At 45.2% G+C, this 14,044-nt stretch overlaps 1 protein-coding gene across 2 annotated transcripts in view; it reads left to right on the forward strand.

Moving 5' to 3' along the window:
* Window positions 1–501: 501 nt before the first annotated feature.
* The window catches only part of SFXN1 (sideroflexin 1), a 47,258-nt gene continuing 33,715 nt past the window's right edge, over window positions 502–14,044 (forward strand). For both annotated transcript variants that reach the window (XM_082623007.1, XM_082623008.1), the window contains exon 1: window positions 502–599. The gene's annotated coding sequence lies outside the window, so the exon portion shown is untranslated. The remainder of the gene's footprint in view (window positions 600–14,044) is intronic.

The raw sequence follows: 14,044 nt of genomic DNA on the forward strand, positions 1-14,044 counted from the left end.
CCTCCCTACTACCTTCTCTGCCTCCACGTCATCTCCTCTACAGCCTATTCACACAGCAGCCAGGATGATGATTCTTGTTTAGACATAAATCAGGTCATGGCCCTTGTACCACCTAAAATCGCCTTGTAGCCCCAGTGGTGCCAAATTCCACACTTTGGGAAACAATGGTTTGAATGAATGAATGAGAGGATGCTGACTCTACGTAAGACCCTGGGAATTGAGAAATGATCAAGTAAGGGGTCGGTCTCGGGGAAACCAAAATGGGAAACATGGCAGAGCCCCGCACCATGGTGAGGGTGAACTTGGGAGTTCATGATGGAGCCAGAAGCAAAAGCGCGGGCACAGAGGATCGCGCCTGGACCAGGCGGAGGCTACTTCCAGAGCGCAGCGACTGCGAGGGCGCGTCCGGGGCCTCCCGCGCGCGGCCGCCGCCCAGCCCAGCCGGGCCTCTGGGCTCCGCACGGGGACGCGCTCTGAGGGCGCGCTCCGGACGGCGGCGGCGCGCAGGGCCGCCGTGGCGGGAGAAGCGCTTCCGGTGGCGGCGGAGGCGGCGCTGAGCGGGTCCTGAGAGCGGCGCGGGCGGTGGCCGGGGGGGAGCGGTGAGTCGTGGGCCGCGGACCCGGGTGCTGTGGGTTGGAAAAGTGCAGGGAGCCTGGCGGAGGGGCGCAGGCTGGAGCGGGGGCGCGCTCCCGCGGCCCGGCTGCCGGGAGACACCGGGGCTGGGAGGTCAGAAGCCCCCTCGCCATGCCCGGGACTTCCCGGGCCAGGGGATCCCTGCACCTTGGAGACCCCTGCCATCCCAATGCCTGAGCTCCCCACCTCCAACAGCCTGACCTCCTCTGAGCTCCCCCTGAGCCCCCGCGGTGGAGTGGGTCTCCCGGCATGGGAGGGGGCTCACCCATCCACGCCCACACGCGCCCTGCCACGCTGTCCCCGCGGCCGCGTGACGAAACTCGCCGCGGGGAGGACACCCAAGATGGCTGCCGCGGGGACAGGCCACGGCGGGAACTGACGCGAGCGATTGCTAGGTGGTCCGGTGGCACCGACCCCCACGCCCCTCAAGCTCCTAGCTCCTGGCTAATCCTCCTGGCCCAGAGGGGGGGCTCGGAGATCAGAGACCACCTGGCCCCTGCCCTAGAACTCGCAATCTAGTAGGGAAGAGAAAAGCAGGTAATGGGAACAGGAGTGATCCTGCCCGGACCTTGCATTTCCGTGCTGACCGCCTGAGCTTTCCCACTTGTCACGAGTCTCTAACCTTCTCAGAATGACAATAGCCACAATGCCTAAGAGTTTGTAGGTGATAAAGGTCCATCTACTTTTACATTCCTCCAGCCCCATGAGGTACTTGGCCTTGCCTTTCTGATCCAGATGGGGAAGGAAACTGGGGCTCAGAGAGGTTGTGTAACCTGCCTAAAGTCACACAGTTGGTCATCTGTAGTCTCATCTTACATGTTACTTCCTCAGAGATGCTCTTCCTTGGCTGTGTTGTTTGATGCCCCTTCATGCACACATCCTTTGTTAGATTACCCCTGTGATTTTTCCTGAAGAGAATTTGTCACCGGTTGAAATTAACTGTTTACTTGCTTGTTTGATTCTCTGCTTGTGATCAGGGCCTCTGTTTGTCTTGCTCATCTGTCTGTTCCCTGCACCAGGGAGACCCTCACTGAATATTTGTTGAGTGCCTGAATGAAAAAGCTCAGTATGAGTGACTTCAGAGCTCGGGCACTTAACCACTCCATGGGCAACTGCCTTCTGAACCCCCATGGCATTTTGTTTTTACTTTTCTCAAAGTCATATCTCTCTTCTGCCTCATCTTCTAGATTTTTACTTGCGTGTCTCTAGCTTTTCTCTTCCTTTGCCCATCCCCAGTTTTCTGAGCTAGCTGCTTCCATGTTCCAGGCACTGTAATAGGTGCAAGGCAGGTATACAGGTAAATAAGGAGACTTTGCAGCTCTTGTGGTGCTGAACTTGCCATGTAAGAGCTGTAAGCTGAGAGGGAAGTCTGGGAGGATGAGTGGAGGCTCCACCAGGAGGTTCTGGGACCTCAAGCAGCTCCTTTCTCCCCTCAGGACTGCAGTTGTCTAGTTTGCAAAAAATGATGGTGTTTGGAGAGGAGAATATATCGGTTTCTATCCAGCTCTAACATATGATTGCTTTAAATATGTATTCAAGGGTTTGCTTGAGCAGGCAAACATTTAAGTCCCATGGGCTTTCAGGAAAGGGATATCTGTGGTTGCAGTTGTCCGAGAAGAAGCTGTATAGCAAGGAGTAGATGTAATTCAGGATCAGGAAAATACTTAGAATGCTTTTAATATTCTGTAAAAGTTTTATGAAATCCCATGTGGATGAGTATAGAAAGATGTTGTCAGAGGGAGGGGACCCCTTCCCCCTCCTCACTTCCTGCAAAGGAAGCTGAGAAGACAACCAGAGCAGCAGTGACCCTTAGAGCAGATCCATCATACAACTTCTTTGCTCTCTGATGCTTTAGAATGAAATATGGCATCTACATCCTACTAAGCAAGCTGTGGTTAGATGCATTCTGTTAGAGTATAATTGTGAATAGAACCAACCTTTTGTTTGAGGTTAAAGGTAAGAAATCAGCACTAAGTCATTTTTTTTAAAAGGCTGACTCTTGCCTAGACAGTGAAAAATTATTGTCAGAATACATATCAAACCTATACTTAATTATACAAAGTTCAAAGTTATTAAGTTTTTAGTTAACTGCTATTACTTTGTGAAATATTTTCATATACAGTGTATATAATCTGTTACTTGATTCTTTAAAGTAGGTGGGAAAATATTCAACTGAATATGTTCAAAATACTACAGTTTGGGAGTAGTTTATTATTTTTACAGGCTGATACCACCATCTCAAGTAAAAACTAATAGAATTTTTTTAGAAAAATGGATAAGAACTTCACTCATCATAAGAAATTGATTAAGAAACCCAAAGTTAATCTTGAGGTTCACCAGAATATGAACAATGATTGTATTGTTACCTGGGTGTTTTAAAGTTCGTAGAAGAATGGGATCTGCCTTATGGATGGAGAGTGGAGGCAGGGAGTATGGTGGCAGGGAGACAGACAGAAGGCAGTCATTCCCCATGGCTTCCTGATTCTACACAGGCCCCATGTCTCCATGCAGACCTGTCCCTGGAATAGAGGAGGGTATGCAACAGAAAGCCATTGCTGAGTGGAAATGCCCTTTGAAAGAATCTACTTCTTAGCACAGGATTCAGCTTTCTGATCTATAATTTGATCTCTTGTGTGGCCATGCCCATAAGAAAGGAATGCTGTGTGTGGACGACCAGCACAAAGCCAAAGTAGGAAATGTGCTCCTTCAATGAACGTGATTGCCCTTGCCAGACACATCACTTCTGGCCCCGCAAGGGTCAGAAGTGGGGTATAAAGTCAGGCCGAACTGCCTTCTTGGGCATGGCACTTGATTTCTCTGAGTAACTCTGCAAAATAGGGGGAAATTTCTTAGAGAGCTGAAGTGAGAATTTAGCAGTCTAGTAACGCATGGAACACCCTGTGTCTGGCACACAATGGACGCTCAGCCATGTCCCCCTATAGTGACCTTGACAGGGTATATCACACCTCTCTGGCCCTAACTAAATAAACCAAGAGCGACCAGACTCTTTTTCAACTCTTTCAAATGCAGTAAACACTGCATTGTTAGTTAAAACATAACTAACAATAAGTTTCCAGCTTAATAATTTAATTATCATTGTTAATCTTTAGCCAGGGTTAAAGGTCGTTCTTACCAAGTCCCTGAGAAAGCACATTCCCTGCTAGTTTGTTTTCTGTGAAGTTTTGGAAAATTCTTCTTTTTTTCCAGTAGCTAAGCATTTTCTTGTCATGTAGCTAGAAGTTTGACATAAAGCTTATCTCAGAGAAAAGTCATTTTTCTTAGGCATCATGTTCAGGAAGCTCAGGAAGCCAAGTGCCATTCCATTCCCCACCTCACCCCCCCCCCACCACCACCAACCCCGCCAATACTACCAGCCACTGTGTTTCTGGGCAGGACTAGAGCCAATGAGGGCAGGAGGTTCCTTGCATGGAGAATGACATGTTAGTAATGACCCTACCTTTGTTTAGCCCTTTACACTTAATAAAGGTCAAAAAAGCCCTCTTGCACACCTCAGTTTTCTAATTCTTCCAACTGTGTCAGCCAACTCTCATCTTCATCTTACAGATGAGAAAATTGAGGTTCAGAGAGGTGAGATGACTCACCCAGTGACATGCTTAGACAGGAAGAGACAGAGTCAGGACTCTAATCCAGATTGCAGTGGTTCGAGTCCAGTTCTCAATTCTGTGGGTTGTCAGGGTAGGTCCTCAGCGGACCAGGCTACAGGGCAGGGAGCCTTCCTCGACAGAACCCAGCCAGCAACCAGCCTGAGTGGCCATGGAGTCATCTAAATGTCTATATTGCCCCCGAAAGAGGATAAGAATCTTCCCTTAACTGGTAGGGCATTTGGTTGTTTATCTATAAGTTTTATATTCTTTCCCACATAGTGTTTCCCAAACTTAGCTGATCATAGGATACCCCTGGTGTATTTCTTTTTTTTTTTTTTTTTTTTTTGCGGTATGCGGGCCTCTCACTGTTGTGGCCTCTCCCATTGCGGAGCACAGGCTCCGGACGCGCAGACTCAGCGGCCATGGCTCACGGGCCCAGCCGCTCTGCGGCATGTGGGATCCTCCCGGACGGGGGCACGAACCCGTGTCCGCTGCATCGGCAGGCGGACTCTCAACCACTGCGCCACCAGGGAAGCGCCCCCTGGTGTATTTCTTAAGGATCGCCTTCCTAGGCTCCACCCCCGCTTTACTGAATCAGGATTTCCAGGAAGCTGCTTTCCAGGTCAGAACCACCTCCCCAAGGAGCAGGGATTCTGGAGCCAGTTAATAAAACGTCACAGCCTGGCAGCACCGCTTCTTTGTAACCAAACCCTTATGAGGGTTAGATGGGGTAATATAAGGAGGGCTCTTAATGATACGTGGTTATTAAACATTAGTGTTATTATTAAGCAACATCCTAATTTTGCTGATAAAGATGCAGAAACTTGGGGCAGTGGGATAATGTGTACAAGGTCACAGAGTCGTCGGTGGAGCTGTCATTGGAACTCAGGTCTGTTGCCTCCACAAGCATAAGCCCCTAACCACTACACAACACCCCTTCCCTCATCACCTCCATCGGGGGATTCCAGGTTTATAGGGCAGTTAGGGAGATGCGGCTTGGAGCCAGAAATTCAAGTTCCACTAACCAACTGGTTCGGTAAACTTGTTTGGCAGTGAAACTGATCACCGTTATCTAATTGGAGCAGACTGTTTACCAGCCATGAAGGCTTGTATGTGGTAGGAAGTGGTCCTGGGCCTCTGAGTCAGGGGGTTGTCCTCACCCTTGCACAGCTGTGCACTGACTGTGTAACATCTAACCTAAAAGGGAGACAGTATTGCCCTCCCAGAATTGGTGATGAAGGTTGTGATATAACTTAAATAATGACTTGAAAAAAGATGGAGTTAAGTACGTTTCCAGTAGGCCTATAATGTGTAATACAGTATTATGACTAGAGAATCTTTGTCATGGCACTCATTTTGGCTTTAAAAGCTTATAAATTTTGTGACTGAGTTATTGTGGATGTTAAAGCAGGTTTACTTCATTGAAATAATGGATATTTTTGAAAAGTGTGTACAGATTTGGATATGAGAACCATTCATATCACAGTCTTCAGTAAGGTTTACGCAGGTTACTAATCTGATAACTCAGTTGAAGACTGCATGGACAGAGGTGGGTGATGTCCACCCATAATAAGCTCTATATGAGAAGGGTGTCTATATGTACATTTGGGGAAATTTAGGCTGTATTCATTAGAATGTGTTTGCTTTTCTGTTTATTTACTGCATGTTGGGTCTTTCCAAATCCAGGGCCAAGCCAGTGCTGGGTATAGGAGAGGCCTTCAGTGCATATTGAATGCATATATTAATTTTGTTTATGAATGAATGAATAAAGAAAACTTGGGGAAATTCATTTTGATGAGTTTTGATGAGGCTTCATGATACTATATTTACCCAAAACCCCTTAGCCAAGAGATTGAATTTTAACAGGATTTTTTTTCCCCTCTAAGAGATTATTTCTATCCCCTTTGAGGGGTTAATTAATGTATTAATGTATATAATCTGTAAAATAATATCTTTAGGAATGACTCATTTAAATGCAATCTAATGCTATAATTATTAATGGCCCCAGATAGCTGTCATTCTTAGTTTATTGATTTTGTCTTTAGGTAACAAAGCCTTGACTTTATTTCTTAGCCTAAGTGATGTCAGTCACTACAGAAATTTTTTTTGAATCCCACTTTTTTTCTCATACAAAAAAATATTTTCATACCTTTACAATCCAAATTTTTCTTTGAAATCATTCATTTAAAAAAAAGATTCTTAAGTCAGAATTAACACCTCAGTTGGTCAAGTGTCAAAAAGCAACATTATAACTATTTAAATATACAGAGACCTCCTTTCACAGGTCGGTTCCTGTTATCGCCTCTGTTCCAGAATCTTCCAGCCTCCTTTGCTTCTCTACACCCCCTATTCCATCATTTCTTCAGGTCATGGAAACTGAGTTTGTTGAACATCAGAAATCTACTGATATGATTATGTGTAAACCATAACATTCCACAGTTGACCATCTGCAGCTATTCAATCAGCTGGTCACTGGTTAGTAAATTTCTCCTTGGGAAGCTCTTCACTTAATCTATCTGTAGCTGTGATATTTCCACCTTTCCTGTGTCTCCTGTCTCTCCTTCTATAGCCTCCCTAAATTTCTGAAGATATTTCCGCCCTTCTGCATAACTGTCAAAGCCTCAGATAGATGTGGCAGAGAGAAGATCCTCCCACTGATGTCTTCTAAGTCCATCCATGGCAGCTTTCACTTGCATGGCTTGTTGTAAAGCTGATAAACTCGCACATCCTTGAACACATTGTTTGGTGTCCCGTGTAGTCTGTCCCTTGGAGGTGTGACATTTTCCCTTATCCCTGCCACCCCTGAAATTGGACGATATATACATATATGTATGTATATATACATGTATATACCTTGTTCTCTGAAACTTTCTTTTGAGCCATTGTGGCTTCGCAATCATCCGTATGGTCCCCAGTATCATCACTAGGGCTGTACAGCAGAATGACTTACCCAGTCTACTTTGCAGAAATTCTTAGCTGAGAAGCACTTGTTCTAAACTGTCACCATATATTGTCATGAAATACTGTCAGAACTGCGTGGTCAGTGGTGCTTAAGAACTCTCTGGAAAGGTATCTGATCTTTGACCAATGTCAGCCTTGGTGAGGAGACAGAGAGGAAAGTCCAGGAGCCCCAAGTTCAGGGATGGCTGTGCTCTTCATGCATAAACCAGACAGTGGGGAAACCAAATCCATTTCTTCCCCTACCACCCCTGGGACTTCGCTTCCTTCCCACGAAGGTGCCCGTGGTGGCCTCAGCCCCACAGCCTGGCCCACTGCTCGGTACCGAGTGTATGGGGTGGATGACCCCAAAGCACAGACCCCGGCAGCCGGTGGGCGCCCTGGATGCTGCAGGTCGCCGACCAAGTGACCAGCCCACCAAGCCCTGGCGATGAGGCAGGTAGGAAGGCGATGTACCCCAGGGACCCCCACATAGCAGCCAAGGCCATGGGGGTGCCTTGGCCCTGGAGGCCGCTACTGGGTCAGGAGCCCCAGCCGTGGCCCCCTGCCTCTTGGCCGGATGTGCAGAGCTGCTCCCAGGTCCACAACTGGAGGGAGACCAGTGATCCAGGGCAGCAGCGCCTGGATGCACTGGTTTTTTAGTGCAAAATAAGAAATAGTTTTTTTGAAAACTTGACCCCTAATTATAGAAATTGGTTATTTTTTTAGAGTGGGAAAAAAGTGAAAACTGTTCCTGGGCTTGAAGGTTGGTGTGTGAAAATACTTGTCTAATTGGAACATGGCAGTCCTAGTCAGTAATTAAAATTTTATCTGGTTTGAGATCAGCTATTTTTGTAAGAATGTTCGTATGGCATTCCTGATTAGCCTTATGGTTTTGAAATTGGTGGGGGCAGGACAGGCTCTCAAGTCTAGTTGGTATTACTTACGCCAGTATAGAGTTCTACTAAAATCCTTTTTAAATTTATTTATTTATTTATTTTTATTGAAGTATAGTTGATTTACAATGTTGTGTTAGTTTCAGGTGTACAGTAAAGTGATTCAGATATATATATATATATATATATATATATATATATATATATATATATATATATATATATTCTTTTTCAGATTCTTTTCCCATATAGGTTATTACAAAAGACCAAGTATAGTTCCCTGTGCTATACACACAGGGAACTATAGGTGTAGGTCCTTGTTGTTTATTTGATATATAGTAGTGTATATATGTTACTCCCAAATTCCTAATTTATCCCTCCCCTGCCCCCGCTCCTTTTCCCTTTGGTAACTGTAAGTTTGTTTTCTAAATGAACTTATTTACAAAATAAAATCCTTTTAAGTAGGGGAAAAGAGTGCTGAATTAGTAGCCTATTGCTATTTAGCATATTACCACAAGTGTACCTTAAAACAACTATGTATTAGCTTACTGTTCTGAAGTCAGAAGCCTAAAATGGTTCTGTATTGCTTCTGGAGGCTCCAAGGGAGAATCTGTTTCCCTGCTGTTTCCAGCTTCCAGAAGCTGTGCACCTGCCTTGGCTCGTGGCCCTGCATCACTCCAAGCTCTGCTTGTCCCTTGTCACATCTACTTCTCTGCCTCTCCTTCCTCCCTCTTTCTCTTATAAGGACCCTTGTGATTATCAGGCCCCCCTAAATAATCCAAGGTGGTTTCTTAGTCTCAAGAGCCTTAACTTAATCATACCAGCAACCCCCTTTGCTGCGTAAGGTAATCTATTCAGAGTCTGTGGAGGTTGGGAGGTGGACATCTTCGGGCGGGCACGATTCTGCCTACCCCAAGTCTATAGGAAGTGGATCAGTGTGAGCGTTCAGTGTTGGAGTTCTGGTGGGCTTGGCCTGTAGCCTGATGATAAGCCTGCTTCCTCCCTTGCCGGGGAGATAAGGGGGTAGCTGTGAGTGACATCTCAGAATCTTACTTTCCTCTTCTGTGAAATGTGCACAATATGCGTAAAGCACAGCGTTGTGAAAACTGACATAGACTATTCTGCCACTGGCACATAGTAGGGGCTTGCACTCTTAGGCAAGCATCCAGCCCAGTTCCTTGTATGTAATAGCAACTCCGAAAATGTGGGGTTTCCTTTCCCCATCTACTTTTTCTTTGCCTTTTTAAGAAGCAACTTTGTACACACTACTCTATATAAAATAGATAAATAACAAGGTCCTACTGTATAGCATAGGGAACTGTATTCAATACCTTATAATAACCTATAATGGAAAAGAATCTGAAAAAGAATACAGACACACACACACACATACATACATACATAGGTATGTCTATATATATATCTGAATCACTTTGCTTTACACCAGAACCTAATGCAACATTGTAAATCAACTGTACTTCAATTAAAAACAAAAAAGAGACTTTGTGACGCCTCCACAGCGTTCTTCTCACATATACTATGGAGGCACCAGAGGGTTAGCGTAGCACAGAGCTTCGTGGTGTGAGTAGAGCTGTTTTTATTTAAAGGAAAAAAAGAGGGCTTCAAAGATACCAATTCTGTGCAGACATTAATTGCTGTACTTTGGCGGGGGTGGGGTGGGGTGGGAGGGGAATAGCTAAAAGAGAGTAATAGAGTAGAAAGAGTGAACTGGCTGACCAGTGCTCAGGAGTCCAGTCTGGCTTTGCATCCTCGCCCACTTCCTTCTGCCACCAGCACCAGGAGCACACCCTGGACAAGTTATTTCCCCCTCTGTGCCTCTGTTTCCTATATGATGAGAACATTGGGTGGATTATTCTTAAGATCCTCTCCAGCTCTTATGCAATAGAACATTTTTATTTTATGAAGCACCATGTTGTGAAACCAGATCATGTTTTCAACAGCTTGACCTAAAGTTTGCCCTATATTTAACAAATTGGAGATGGTTTATTATTAAGAACTAGAATTCTATGAAAGCTACATTTTAATTTTTTGTTCGTGCTATTGTTATATAAAGTGTGAAGGGGAAATAGTGAGAATTATACTTTAAAAGGAAGATATATTGCTTGGTACTTAATCTTATGAGAAAAAATCAGTATCAGATATCCGCTGGGAAGCATTGCAGATTGCTCAGGCCTGGGGGAAGGCATAGGCAGCACAGAGAAAGATGCAGGGAAGGAAACAGCTCCCAGCTTCATGTAGAGTCACAGCCTGGTGCCCAGAGAGCTGGAGGTCCAGACCCAGAGCGCCTGCAGAATCACATGCCCAGCCTTATGTAAGACCTCCTAGGTCTGAATCTCTAGAAGGGGGATAGTATTTGTCTTTTTCAGAAGCTCTCCAGGTGATTTCAATGCGCTCTGTTGGTTAGGGACCACCAGTCTGTGCCGGTGGCCTTGCAGGAATAAACAGTGCCCCAGAGAGGGGGCATTTAATGTGCTGTGCATTCACTCCCTACTTGCCATCACCATTGCTAAGAAGTTTTAGAATTTGCCAAGATAACCATCTTTGCACCGTTCCCATTCCCTAGATGGCCCTTCAGGAGTTGTATCCCCCTCTTCACTAGCCCAAGATGGGAGTAACCAACTACCAAGGTGTTCTTCCTTTTGGCCGATGGGACTACAGATAGACTTACTTCACCCGTCCTCCAGGACACCACACTCTGCTGAGTTCCTACCCACTGGTCACTCTTTCTCAGCCTCCTTTGCTATATCTTAGCCTTTCCTGACCTTTTAACATTGGAGGTCTTGGATCTCTTCTCTGTTTACGTTCACATGCCTGTTGCTGTCCCATTGCATGAGTTTCAGTCGTCTCTGCTCACAGATGATCTGCAGACTAAATCTCTCCTCTGAACTCTGGACTCTTGTATGCAACTGCCTCCTGGACATCTCCACTTGGAAGTTCCCTAGGCATCACAAACTCCATCCATCCAAACCTGAACTTGCTGTTTGATCCCTGACCCCTGCTCCTCCTCCAGTCAAACATCTTAGGAGCCATGGCTTTTCTTTCTCTCACTCCCCACATCCAAGATTTCAGGAAATCTTGTTGGCTCCATCAACAAAATATCCAGAACGTCAGCACTTCTTGCCCTTCCTTGCTACCACCTGCGCCACCATCAGCCCTCTCCTTGATGCCTGCAGGAGCTTTACAATTGCTCTTCCTGTATCCACTCTTATAGCCCCACTGCATTCTCCACACAGCAGCCAGAGACATCCTTTAAAGTTGTAAGTCAGATCATTTTAGTCCTCTGATTGGGACCCACCAATGACTCCCATTTCCCTCAGGGTAAAATGCAAAGGCCTCACACTGGCCACAAGGCGCCAAACAGTGTGATTCCAACTAAACGCCTCCCCATGCCTCTCTGACCCCTCATCTCCTGTCTCCCTCCCTCTTCCTCTCTCCACACCAGTTGCATGCCTTCTTGCTGTTCTTTGAAGACACCTGCTTCAGGGTCTTTGCAATGTCTGTTCCTTCTCCCTGGAATGCTGCTCCCCTGGATACGCACATGATTCAGTTCCTCACTTCTTTTAGATCTTGCTCCATTGTTATTTTCTCAATGAGGCCTACCCCAACTTCCCTGTTTAAAAGTGCAGTCTGTCCTCATGATGCTTCCCATTGTGATTTTTCCCCAAACCATTTATTACCTACTAATATAGTGGATACTTGGCTTACCTTGTTTATTGTCTGTCTACCCTTCCATTGCCAACACCCAACATCAGCTCCACCAAGGCAGGAATTTTTGTCTTTTGTTCACTGATTTAGCCCAAGAATCTGTCACATGGTGGGTGCCCAGTCAGTGAACACTAAAGGTAGGAGCACTTTCTAGACCTTAAAGGAAAAACAAAGCTAAAAGTTGTGTCCTGGTCAGAATTTCATCTGTTCTGTATTTAATCTGTGATCTACTAGAGGGTAGGAATTATACCTTCTAGTGGTCCATTCAAAAACAGAAGTGAGTTAGACCAGATTATCTGTCTTTTCTAGTTACATGATTATATGTAGCATTTATTTGGTGACGTTTAAGTATAGAAACAAATTGTGATCTATACGCCTAAGTGTAAATTCAAATTATGACCCTTGGACGAGGCCAGTGTCCTCATATTGGGGAAAATACAGAAATTGGGGGTAAGCATTTAGGAACTTTCATAACAATATGATAGAGTTCTAGTATATCTGCTGAACCTAATAATAAAAAATGGGGGCTTTTATACGTGTCCCACTTTTATTTCATTTTTTCAAAATTTATTTTTAATATAGTTTACAAAAGTATTGGTTCATGATGGGACTGGAAATTAGAACAACCAAAGCAGGTCCTTCACCTCACATAGTTGAAGAGGCACTAATCAAATGGATGCCAGGGCTGACTTAGGAAGCTGGAGTAAAAAAAAAAGGCTTGAAACCTTCTGGACCTTTATGAATCATCTCATAGATCTTCAGATTGTCCTCTCCTATAGTGATTTTCAACTTTTTCCTTTTTTGCTTTTTCTTCCCCCCCCCCACCAAGCATTAGAACCCTCCCTTTAAATGATCATTGCCATAAAACCCAGATGTAGAGAGCAGATGAAAGCAGACCTGCTCTAGCTGACTATGAACTCAGGGGCTCAGAACCCACCTGCTTGAATCCCCTCCACTCCCTGCAGGTCACTAACATGCCTCAGCAGAGCCCTAGGTCCCTGTACACAAGTCTGAAAACTGTTCTCCTGGATGTGAATTCGAGTTTTTGTTCTACTTTTTGTATGTTTTATAAATAATACATTTGATACATTCTTATTCAAAATTGAGACATTTCTTCATACAGTGACACAGCTCTTTGAAGTGCATTATATCCTTACATCCCTGGACTTGACGTTCATGACTTAGAGGTGTCCTAATTTGAAATTTAGACACTTCTCTTATCATAGCCCAGCTGACTGAAAACCAGCAGGGACAAACCTTAGTTAAACAAAGTCATGTGTATTTCAATGAGGGAGACCACACACTGGAGGAACTGGGAGTGTCTCACCAACAAAGGAAAAGATAGGTCTTTCAGAGCATCTTGGAGAATGGTGGAACTTAGGGAAGTTTAATGAAGCAATATTTTGATTGGCTCAAAGCAGGGCTGGGTGTAAAGATCTGAACTGTGAAGTAGCCCATGACCTGGAAACTACAAAGTTTCCTTGGAAACTACAGAGTTAAGAAAGACATGGAAGGGGCTTCCCTGGTGGCACAGTGGTTAAGAATCCTCCTGCCAATGCAGGGGACACAAGTTCAAGCCCTGGTCCGGGAAGATCCCACATACTGTGGAGCAACTAAGCCTGTGCACCACAACTACTGAGCCTGTGCTCTAGAGCCCGCAAGGCACAACTGCTGAGCCTGCCTGCCACAACTACTGAAGCCCATGTATGTAGAACCCGTGCTCCACAACAAAGAGAAGCCACTGCAATGAGAAGCCCACGCACCACAAGGAAGAGAAGCCCCTGCTCGCCACAACTAGAGAAAGCCCGCGTGCAGCAACGAAAACCCAACGCAGCCAAAAAAATAATAATAATAAATTAATTTTTTAAAAAAAGAAAAAGACATGGAATGTTGTGTCCAGAAACTCCCTAATCTGAAACTCTGCATCTGGGCTGGAAATCCATGCTCCTTTTCTGTGTCAAAGTGGGATGATTCATTCTTCCTAGTATGATTTCAAACAACAAAGTTTCTGACAGTCTGTGATTGTGGAGAACAAGGTTTCTCAATGAGATAAGAAAGCAGTGGTCACCCAGAGAAGGGGGTTGTTAGGACACCTTTTAGCTTCAGTGTGACCTTGGGAGAAATATGGTTTCCTGTCAGCTTTGCAGCTGACTTTATCTGTGTTTGTCATCCCAGCCTGATGGGGCTGATTTTTACTTTCTTACTCTCACTGACCAGCCGTTTTACATATACTAGATTCCTCACATC

The sequence above is a fragment of the Mesoplodon mirus genome (genome assembly GCF_964341445.2).
Source record: "Mesoplodon mirus genome assembly, chromosome: 5".
NCBI lineage: Eukaryota > Metazoa > Chordata > Mammalia > Artiodactyla > Ziphiidae > Mesoplodon > Mesoplodon mirus.